Here is an 11334-nt window from a genome sequence, read left to right as displayed (position 1 = left end):
TTATTTTTCTGCTATTTTTTTTATTTATTTTTCTATTATTTTTTTTTATTCATTTTTACTTCCTCAAAGTTATTAGGTTTTTAGGTGCTAAATAAAGATTTCTGCTTTAGACAGAAGCCTGCTCCAACCAAAGACAGATATTGAGCAAGTTCAGAGTAAGGTTTACTATATTATTAATTTTTACTATACACACTATACATTTATTTATTTTATGTGCCCATCTCAGTTTTCTTGACCCTTGAGCTCTGAGGAGCAAGAGCAGATGTTCCGGTTGAGCAGATGTTCCGATTATATTCACAAAAAAGATCGGAAAAAAAAGTGAAAAACAAAGGAAAGTGAAATTTTTTTCATTTTAATAATTTTTCTTCTCTTTTCATTAATTTAAATTATTTTCCATGTTTTTTTTCTATATTTTTAACTTATTTTATGAGTTCTATATAAGTGATTATATAGAAGATTTCGATTTTCTAAGCATTTTTACGAAACATTGCCGTCAAAGCTTAGTTACAACATCGAAAATAAATGCTGTAATATTAGCATTTCTCAAGCTAGAAATTTTTATTAATAGAAAGGAAAAAAAATAGAAAGTAATTCTTCCTATCTTTTGGTATCCTACTAAGAAGCTTAAATTTTTTATCCATGTTTTTATGTTGCGGGGTAAAAAAAGCAAGTGAAAAGAAATATGAGCTATATATGTTAAGCAACTTGTAAGTAAAACAGTTATTCAAGATGTATACTCTAGTCCCATGTCCACACTAGCCCTTTCTCCTCTACTTTAATAATCGTGTGAAGGAAGTGGCAAAATTTGAATCGTAGTTGGAAATGAAAATAATACAAGATGCAGCCATTAAGACTGTTTTAATAACTCTTGAAAATGCTTTGTGAACTAGTTACTAATTTAAAATGTTTCGAAGTAACCTCCACCTGGTGCAATGCAACTCTAAACTCTGATGCATTAATTTTCAGAAACTTTTGAAGTCATTATTCGGAATGCTTTTCAATTCTGACGTTGGAGATTTTTCTTTTAAGACTTCGACATCCTTAAACCTTATTCCTTTTACGCTGTTTTTTAGTTTCAAAAAACAAAAAGTTGGCAACTAATTTGTCCGAAGATTATGGTGTATAATTTATCTATCCAACATCCAAACTTCGACATCCTTAAACCTTGTTCCTTTAGCACTTAGTTTTCATTTTTGAAAACAAAAAAATCTAAGCGAGCTTTGTTTGAAAATTACTCTGAATGATTCACCTATCCAAAATCCGAATTCAAAAACTTTTCATAAGAACAAGGCTTAAGGATGAAATCATTTAGAAAAATCCCAACATGAAAATTAAAAATTATTCCGAAAGAGGGCATTATAAGTTGTTTCTGAAATTTTTCAAGAGTTATTCTGATTAGCTTCAGAAATTTATGGTCGCACTTGCAATAAGGGCTTGTTATTTATTAATTCTATCGTGCATTATTTATTCTTATTCTATTATTTCTTCTAAGCATTTTAATTAAGCAAATTATGCTTTTTTTCACAGAAAAAGACATAATTGTGAAGGTCCATGCAGATGAAGAAGAAAAATGTAAGAAGAGCGTTAATTTCGTAATTAAATTTCTTTAGTTACAGCCTCAATAATTTATTTATTGCATTTATAAATCTATTTTGTTTCAGAAATGCGCCAGTCGTCAACAGCTAAATTGCCATGTCCCGGAGTTCTTATCTTACTGCAATTAAATTGAAAATAATTTTAATTTACATAGTTGTGAAATTCGTTTTATGCATAATATACGGCAAAGTTTATCTAATATACTGTTTTGGAGTAAAAATCAAATAGTTTATGTTGTCCCTTACTTTTTTTCACCCTGTTACAATGATTATTAAACTATTTCTGTTGAGACGGCTAAATTGAGCATCATGGCTTCCTGTATGATCTATTTTCAGATAAGGTAGTCTTTTTAAAAATTGGCGTTACATTTTCTGCATTCTAAGAAAATGAAGTTTTGACGAGGATGCTAAAGATGTTTTATTCTATTTCCCTTTTTTTAAACGAGAACAATTGTTTTAAATGTATTGTTTTAATGTTCATTTCATTTTTATAGTGATATCGAATTACGTCTTCAGTTTTATATAAGCACATCTATGTTTCAATTGATATTGTTCCAGTTACTAGACTTGCAGTTTTTTTTTCTTCCCCCCCCCCTGTAACTCCTCCACTCTTTTATCATGTTCTTGGAAACTTTATTTATTGGCTCATAATTTAGTATTTAATTGATTATTAAGTTTTTTTAAAAGAAATGTAAGAAGATATTAGCATTTGTATGATTAAAAATCAATAATTTGTAATGCAAGAACAATTAAAATTTAGCTGTACTGCCAGCTTTCCCCTCTGTTACCTTTTCCCACTCTGCTACCTACCATTTATAAAACTTCATTTTCCTATATAATTTAATAAATCACAATTTTAGTGATTTGCAGTTTAAATTTGACTGAGTGCAAATCATGGACTGTTTCAGGTAATTAATATTTTTAGTTAAGCACTTTTGAGTATTGGTAAGTAGGGAACATGATGCAGATTCAAGTTAATGTCTTATTAATTATTTTTATTTTATATTCCAAACCACGCTGTTGTTTTAAGTTTTATGGACAAGAAATATTTTAATTGCACCTAAAAAAATTTTCAAGTAGTTTTTCAAATGTTTAGTTTTTAAGCGACTATTTTTTTAATGCATTTAGGTTTTGAAAATGACTCACACTTGTGTTTTTATTCCCATAATTATTATAAAAGAAGTTAGTTTAACCATAATAATTTTGTATTTATGTTTTTTTTCCTTTAAGATTTCATCTAAAAGTACTTGAGAGTTGGTCTAAAAAGTTATATAGACATAAATAAGTATTTAATTAATAATTTTTCTTTGAATTTTAGTAATTGAAATATTTTTCCAGATTTCGCTATCCGATATATAAAAGTATTATCTTAAATAAGAAATACATGCTAAAATTGGGTGGATTTCGAGAACTAATAGCATTTTAAATCAACGATAAAAACTTAAACAAAGTTATATGCAATACATAGTAAGGGTCATATTATATGACCACATATTATACAGGCCACATATATATAGGGCCCCATATTATATAGGAAACTATGCCTGTAGTGTGGGCCATGTATTGAAACAAAATTTAAGGATAAAAAGAATATAGCGATGAAACTTATTTAATTTCCATCAATTTTTAATCTGTGTAATTATTCATTAATTCATAACATGAAAAGGAATAGGTATTAACTTGAAATCTATAATATCAATGCTAGTTTTTAGATTTATTTTTGATTCTATTAAATCGAAAGCAAAAAAAAGAAAAAAAATCCCTCACGAATAATACCTCACTTGTCCAGATAGCAAAGTGAAATCTTTTTACTCTTAACTAGTTAACAACGCTTATAAAGCTTCTCTTTCTCCCTTTCCCTTTTACTCACAGGTTTCATATTTCAACCACCTTTTTTTTATTTATTCTTCAACGCGTGCGAAAAAGAATAAGACTATTCACAATATTCAATCACAAAATTTCAGACGCACATAGTATATGTGAAATTTTGTGATTAAATATTGTGAATAGTGAGTGTGAGTGGCAATTAGAAAACTCACTCAATAAATGTAACTCTTTTGAATATAAAGATTTAAAATTTGGGAGTTTGTTTTTAAATAATTAAAAACTTAAGAGATTGAGAACTAATATTGAACATTAAAAATTAAACTGCAAAAAAGCACATATTAAAGAACGCATGTTATTTTTTAAGCGAAGAAAATGAAATAAAAATGATATCGAAATCTGACGAATCAATATTGAGATAATTTGCATTGAAAACATCAAAACTTGTTTGACTGCCCAAGAAAATAGTAATTGCGAATATTGCAAAAGTTGCATCCCCCAGTTAAACTAGTTTAGATATTTTGATTGAATCTTTTTTTAGATTGAATCTTCTTTAATAACGAGTCGTCAGATTTCGATGATTTTTTTCCTCCTGGTTTATTCATGATAAGAGACATACATATTAAGAGTGGTATTTTAAGAGCACCTCGCATATTTGTACTAATACACGTTTTATATTTAGGTAGTGACTGCTGCACCGCAGATTTTCTCAAAATGCTTTGCTAAAAAGGTCAGTGAATTTTCAAAATTAAAAATAATGTGTTCTATTCTAAGTAAGCAAAAATACAAACTACGAGTAGTTTGAATCCTAGAAACTAAAAACTGAAGTTGATTTAAAAAAATAACAAATTAAGTCCTGTAAGCACGCTTAACTTCGAATAATGTTCTAAATTACTAATATACAAAGATCGGCTCCTAATTTACAGGATTAATCAAATAACTTCCGAAACTATTATTTGATTTGCATACACATTCAATCATAACTCTTAATGATAGAAAGACTTTAAACTTTTTTCGATTTGTTTTAAAAGTTCTCGAGATCTGGCGAAATACGAAAAAAGTAAAATTATCATTAAGGGGTTCAAAATGTTTACAGCTCTCGTGGCCAAACTATTGGGATACTATTTTCCAGATTACGGCTGCTACCCATATTTTCAGAGTTAGGTAACCAAATCCAACAAAATGACAGAGAAAAATCAAAGTTAAAGAATGCAGGTTTTTACTTTTCTGATTCCGTAACTTAAAATATCGTCTGCTCTAATTAATGAGCATATTTAAGGTGAGCCTCTCGAATCATTGAGATCGAGTCTTAGTACAAGAAAATCTGATCATTAGATCAAAATTTATCCAGGTTGTACCATTTTTTGCTTTCCTTTCTGCTCATTGTTCTTCTGTACTCGCCTGTAAAAGCTTTATAGAAATTTTTTTTATCGGTTTGCTGGAAATGCTCATTAATTCTGATGTTGAAGTTTTCTTAAAAACTTAGCGATATTCTTACGTATTGTTCTTTGAGCAAATTTATTAGTTTTGGCAGCTCTGGAAATGAATATGTCACATTAGGAAACCGGAAATTTTTAAAAGAAGATGAAATGGAGATCATTCATTTTCTCGAATTAATCCACAGAGCCATGGTGTCTTAGGGGATAGAGCACTCACCTCCCAATGAGGTGATCCGGGTTCGATCCCAGCGATGGCTGGTAGATACGAATTCCCCACCCAGCTCGCACCGATCACAATGCTGACGTGAAATATCCTCTGTGGTAGATGGATCATAGATTAGAGTCCCTTTGCCGTTAGTTAACCGTGGGAGGTTCTCGTGTTCTTCACCATCTAAAGACAATGCGGGTTAGTTCCATCCAAAAGTCCTCCACGAAGACAAATTTCTCCCAATACTTCATTCAGGAGTTCCCTTGTCTTCTGGATTGGGTTCAAAATTACAAGGCTACGGAGTTGAACATTGGTAGTCGTAACCCCGAAAATTGAGTCAGGCTGTTCAAAGTGAAATATAAATTCATAAAATATCGTCATTGTTAGACGGATTATGGGTTAGAGTCTCTTAAGTTATTGTTAGAGTTAGAGGCACTAGAGTTGCACCATGGGTTACTGGCGACGGTCTGGGAACCACTCCTAAAGATGATCCGAAGACAAACCATCATAATTTTGAGACTCTGTATAGGAGGCCTCATTCATGAGACCACTTCCTCAAATAAGATATAAATCTGAAGAAGAAGGAAGAAAAGTTTTTCCAGATCCCTGTACCAATATTGTTGCTCAGCTATCGAACACAGGATTTTCGATTCCATAGATTTTAAGAGCACGTATGTTACATATACTCGGTGGGTCATAGACTAATAGTGGAGTTTAGAACTGGACCTCGGAGTCCAAATTTTCTAACCACTAGACTACCACGGTCCGTGATAAAGTTGAACTAAATGTTATCCAATATATTGGATGCTGGGGACATATCGAACAAACTTCTTTAGTAGTTCTTTGTTATTCAGACCTATTTTATTTTTATTTGTAGGAACTGGTTTCAGGATACCTCAAGGATGCTTCGTTATAACCTTTGTTCATGTTTTCCTGTATATATGTCAATCTTAAATGTTACACCATCTATTTTCCTTTACAATCTCATCAAGTTAATGCTTATTATTTATATTATGTTATTTGTTTGTTCATTTAGACTTTGATTTACTAATATCATAATAAATATTATATAAGATGCTGAACACTGATACTATTTGTGTAATAGCAGTTATTGCCACTAAACAAATTTATAAACTGAATTGTTATATTGTAATTTGTCATAGTTTCAAAAATGTTTCCTTTATATAATTATGCTATAAATTATGCCAAGGGGTATTATACCAAAAAATTTATTTAATAAATGTTCATTATTTGTTTCAATGCATGCCATTTTAAAGAATATCATTCTAAGTACACACAGCTAAATGATATTAATACTATTATTGATAATGATAACAATAACAATAATTATTTAAAAAAAATGACATTTGAACAACTTTAGACGTAATTATCAGATTTTTCAGTACACTTTAAATTGCTTATTGTAATGACTGAAATTGCAGAAAAAGTATTGGAAAATTGCTTACTGTATACTGCATCAAATGTATTTATTCATAAAATGATCTTTCAATAACAATAGACATTTTTGAATAAATACTGGAAAATTGCTTACTGTAAAGTGTAACAAATGCATTTATTCATAAAATGATCGTTCTATAATAATCGACATTTTTCAATAAATATTGGAAAATTGCTTACTGTAAAGTGCATCAAATGTATTTATTCATAAAACAATGAATGGCATTTCTGAAAAAATATTGGAAAACAGTTTACTGTTAAGTGTACAAAATGCATTTATTCATAAAATGATCTTTCTGTACTATTACTGATATTGTTCTATTTTAATCATTATTTGTACCATTTGTGTGCAAATAAAATAAATGTTTCCCGAAAGAAATTGTCTGTGTTCATAGCGTAACTTCTTAAATTTTTATTTCTTACGTGATGTGTGATAAAAAAACATTGGTGCTAAACACCTTTGAAATCTTACACTTTCTTCTGAATTTTTATACCTTGCACTATATGAAAAACTTTAACCCTTATAATTTACTTTAAAAAACGAAAATTAAAACCAGTTTTAAATAAAAAAACAGTTTTAAATTATTTTATATACAGGGTGTTTATAAATTCCCGGACCCATTTAGATGTTTAATAACTCATAAAATAACGAAGATATTATATAAACAAACTTATGGCATTTATTGATGGAATAACTCATATATTTTCCTTTTCAGGTTTGGATATCTTTAATTTTGTAAATATCGTCTGCGCGTGTGGTTAATTTAAGATAATTTCATTTTCCAGTCTAAATATCTGTACTTTTCTAAATATCGTCTGCTTATTAATTTCAGTTTTCTCACTTTTGTTTTTGGCAACTATTGCAATGTTATGTTTACTTTTGATGTGTTTGTTCTATGTAGTACTTTTCTATGTGATGTTTTATTCGAGCGGATATTAAGGAGAATGTGTCGAACATGGATGACCTAAAAGCCGAATTACAACCGCAATAGCCTCTGTGGATGCCGACATGCTAGCCGCTACCTGGCGTGAAATTGACTATCGACTTGATATATAAGCTTAGAGAGTAAGCGTAGAGATATTCTATTTTCGGAATTCAACATACCATTGAATAATAATTAGATTTATATTTCAAAGGAGGAGTTATTTTTAGAATCTTGTCCCTCTTTCACTTCCATATTAGGAAGCATTAAATGATTTTCCATAATGCGTAGAGTTACAAAGGTATGTACGACTGGAACGGAAATTCATTGACAAGGGCCTTGAAACTTTTTTAGTTTATCTAACCATTTATGCCATTAATTTTAATCTAAGTTTATTATTTTATGAGTTATTAAACATCAAAATGGGTCCGGGGTTTTATAAACATCCTGTATTTTGAATAACTAAATCGTATTTCACGAGTAATCTTAATCATATTGATTAAGAACAGTTAGCTTTATTAGTCACGTGTTTTAGCAAAGCATTTCTAAAATATGGATTAATTAATTATATGATAGTCATCAGTTTTTACTGACATAATGTTTTTTTTTTTTTTAATTTTAAATTAGTTCTTTTACTATTTTGATATGTTGCTTTTAATTTGATTGTATGGAATATTTTTCAATATTACAGATGACTGCGTAGTATGTAAAATTATTATAATAAAACGGAGAGAAGTTTTTCAATTGAAATAATACCAATTTTTTAAAATAAAATAATTGTTGCCGTATCTGCTATCATTTTCACCGTAAACTTGAATAACTCACCCAGAGTAAAAAATCTGGGAAAATTATTTTACCGTATGTACCACATTTATGGCTTTTCTGGTTGAAAAAAAACCATAAATGTGGTTAATAAAACCAAACTATACGGTATTTAAATTATTAATTTGGTAATTTTTCCTTTAATATGTTAAGGGCTTACCCGAAATTCAGGTTTTCAGAATTATCGTTCTTATATCCACATAGTTAGTAAAAAATACAAAAAGGAAAAGTAAATTTTACCAATAAATGATTTTCTTTCTAACATATTTTCATGCCTGTAGGGTAATGACTTTTCTAGTAAAAAACTATAATTCTGGTTAATAAATTTATACCATTTATTTGATAATTTTTTCCTTCATATGGTAACAGTTTACCAGAAATTTTGTTTTTGAAAGTTATAGTTATTATTACCACTCATTTAGTAAAAAAAATACAAAAAGGAGTAAATTTTATCAATAAATGGTTTTTATGTCATGCTCTAAGGTATCATGATAAAATTACCAAATTTCATCGCATATTACGAAACCATATTTAATTGCTTATTCCACCAAAATCATTTCCAAGCAGCTTTGGTAAAAATTGCCGAGTTTTTTGAGAATTCCTGTAGAGTCAAAAACACGGTAAATTTTACCATATTTTGGTAATTTTGACCATATATTTTTCTTAGTGTAGATAAATATTTAATGAAGCATGTATAAGAGATATGAAGTTAAAATCGAGAATGTTAGAAGCATAATAAACACAAACTAAGTAACATTTATAATTTATGGTTAATGTAAACTCGAATGATGTGTTTCGCTTTTATGATCCTAATATTTTACTGTGTAAAAATATTTCAATTTTGATTCACATTATTTTTATTATTAAATTTATATATTTACCACGTTTATATTAACTTGCCTTCGTGTATGTCTGTTCGGGTGGAATTTTGTAATCGATTTTTAACTAACTTCCCGACTAGCTATATACAAGCTTCAAATTTGGCGCATGGTTAAGAATTGGATGACAATGCATGAAAATGAAGAGAAAGAAGATATACAAAGTAAAATAAAATTAAAGAAAAATTAATGTTTTCGCTATTGTCTTTTGTTGTCGATTCGATTATTTCAAATTAGTGTCACATGTCAGTTGAAAAGTTTTGTGTACAGTGAGTGAAAAAATTGAGATTTTGTAAGTGAGTACGAAAGAAAAAAAATCAAAATAAAAAATAATATTTTAAAAAACTACGTTTTTGTAGTGGAGAATAATAATTAAAAAATAAAAATTTGAAAAACGAAATACATAACAGTACATATACACATTTTCTTACTCATACACCTGCACATCCACATACATACAGCCACATTCAGATACAATTACAGATATACATACGCATATTCTCATGAGCACACATATACACAAATATAACATTACACACAAATATAACACCCCACGTTTTTCGTTTTTCAAATTTTTATTTTTTAATTATTATTCTCCACTACAAAAACGTGGATTTTAAAAATATGATTTTTTATTTTGATTTTTTTTTTAAATTTTCCCTTTCTGGTAATCGTTAATCAGTTGTATTTAGTCGCTTCAGCTTAACTTTTTCATGGACTTAAGAGATTATGTTTTACTGTCTTATTTTGTCGAATTACATTCTTTTCAACAGTACCCCGCGTGAAAGTAGACATCCAGGTATTACTTGGAGGGTATTACGCTTTTTATTTTAAAAACGAAAGCATTATCAGAACATAATCCGATTGAAATCCGTTAGTCTTTTGAAACATACGCGAGCAAGATACAGAATTAATGGCTTTTCGATCAGACCGAAGCCGCATCAATATAGTGTTGAAAGATAATATTTAAGAGAATAAAGTAGAGAACTGAACGTTTTGGAACACAGAGAGATTGAGTAACATGAGTCTTAGTTCTTTTATTTTTTTTTTCTCAGTTCTTTTCAAAAGATATGTGTTCATTTAAGGATTTTTTTAATGCCGCAACACTGTCAAAGATTTTAAAAAATAATATATATATTTTTTTAATTTTAAAGAAGCGAAATAACGAACCTTTTGAATTTAATCATATTTCTTTATTAAAAATGTTTCACTTCACTACATTTAAAAGTAAAATATATTCATATCACTATTATTATTATGATTCTGAGGATATTGAGTTTCGCAAATTTTTATTTTGATAAGTTGAATATTTTTTTTTTATCTCGTAATATAAAACCACAGAAAAAACATCAAATAATAATAATTAAAAAAAATATATTTTCTCTGTTTAAACTGCATTTTAGTTCGGAGCATGATTGTGTAGTATTCATTAAAATTTTTTTTTATTTATTAGGTATTTTTAACCCCTATGAATGGTTGATATTCAATTAGTACTGTTAAGTAATTTTTAGAAAATTAAAATGAGAACAAAAATAAATTGTAAGCTTTCAAATTTTTATCCTTGTGTTTATATTTAGAGTTGCGCAGCTACTCTTTGACAGTTTATCAATTTATCTTTGACAATTTTCATTGTTGGCGAACTATCTGCGGGTGTTCAGTGGGTAAGGAGTAAAATATGTTTGAAAACGGTTATTTATATAAAAATTCACGAGTGAAATATCATATTACTAACTGAATATCCATTCTTTGTATTGAAAATAACGAATCAGTACTGAAAAACTCATACGACTCAAAAACTCAACGAAATCATATACAAAACTGAAAAAAGAAATACCGACATAATTAATGAAGCTAAAATAATTACGTATTATTTTATTTATTATTTTTTGCCCTAACTGGTGACTTTACGTTATGGGATTCAGAAAAGCACTTTTTAGTAGCTCATCCCTTCAAAATCCATCCATCCTATCAAAATTAAGATTAACTGTATCCAGAATCATCTAGCGTAATGCTGGTGTGAGCTCAAGGTCAACTCATGATATTTTAAATTTACTACAATAAAGCATTTTTTTTTCTTCTGAAGTTATGTCTTTGAAGATCCGTAATAAACCTATTTTCACAGCATCTATAATGAAAAAAAGTACAGTTATGATGCAACTTCAATAGGCATTGAATTTACATATAAAA

General features: G+C 28.7%; 1 long non-coding RNA gene across 2 annotated transcripts; it reads left to right on the top strand.

Annotated features, from left to right (window-relative positions):
- On the top strand, positions 1 to 6903 carry LOC147806969 (uncharacterized). 2 transcript variants are annotated; one of them, XR_015435753.1, is made up of 4 exons: positions 1 to 155; positions 1528 to 1572; positions 4102 to 4149; positions 5944 to 6903. It is a non-coding gene; the product is annotated as an uncharacterized LOC147806969 (long non-coding RNA). The 2 variants fall into 2 exon arrangements; XR_015435752.1 differs by lacking the exon at positions 1 to 155 and having other exon boundaries at positions 604 to 1572.
- The last annotated feature ends 4431 nt before the right edge of the window (positions 6904 to 11334 follow it).

The sequence above is a fragment of the Parasteatoda tepidariorum genome, chromosome 7 (assembly GCF_982258835.1).
Source record: "Parasteatoda tepidariorum strain Cologne lab strain chromosome 7, Ptep-v5.0, whole genome shotgun sequence".
Classification (NCBI taxonomy): domain Eukaryota; kingdom Metazoa; phylum Arthropoda; class Arachnida; order Araneae; family Theridiidae; genus Parasteatoda; species Parasteatoda tepidariorum.
Note: the sequence above shows the minus strand (reverse complement) of the source record. Positions and strands in the feature narration are given on the sequence as shown.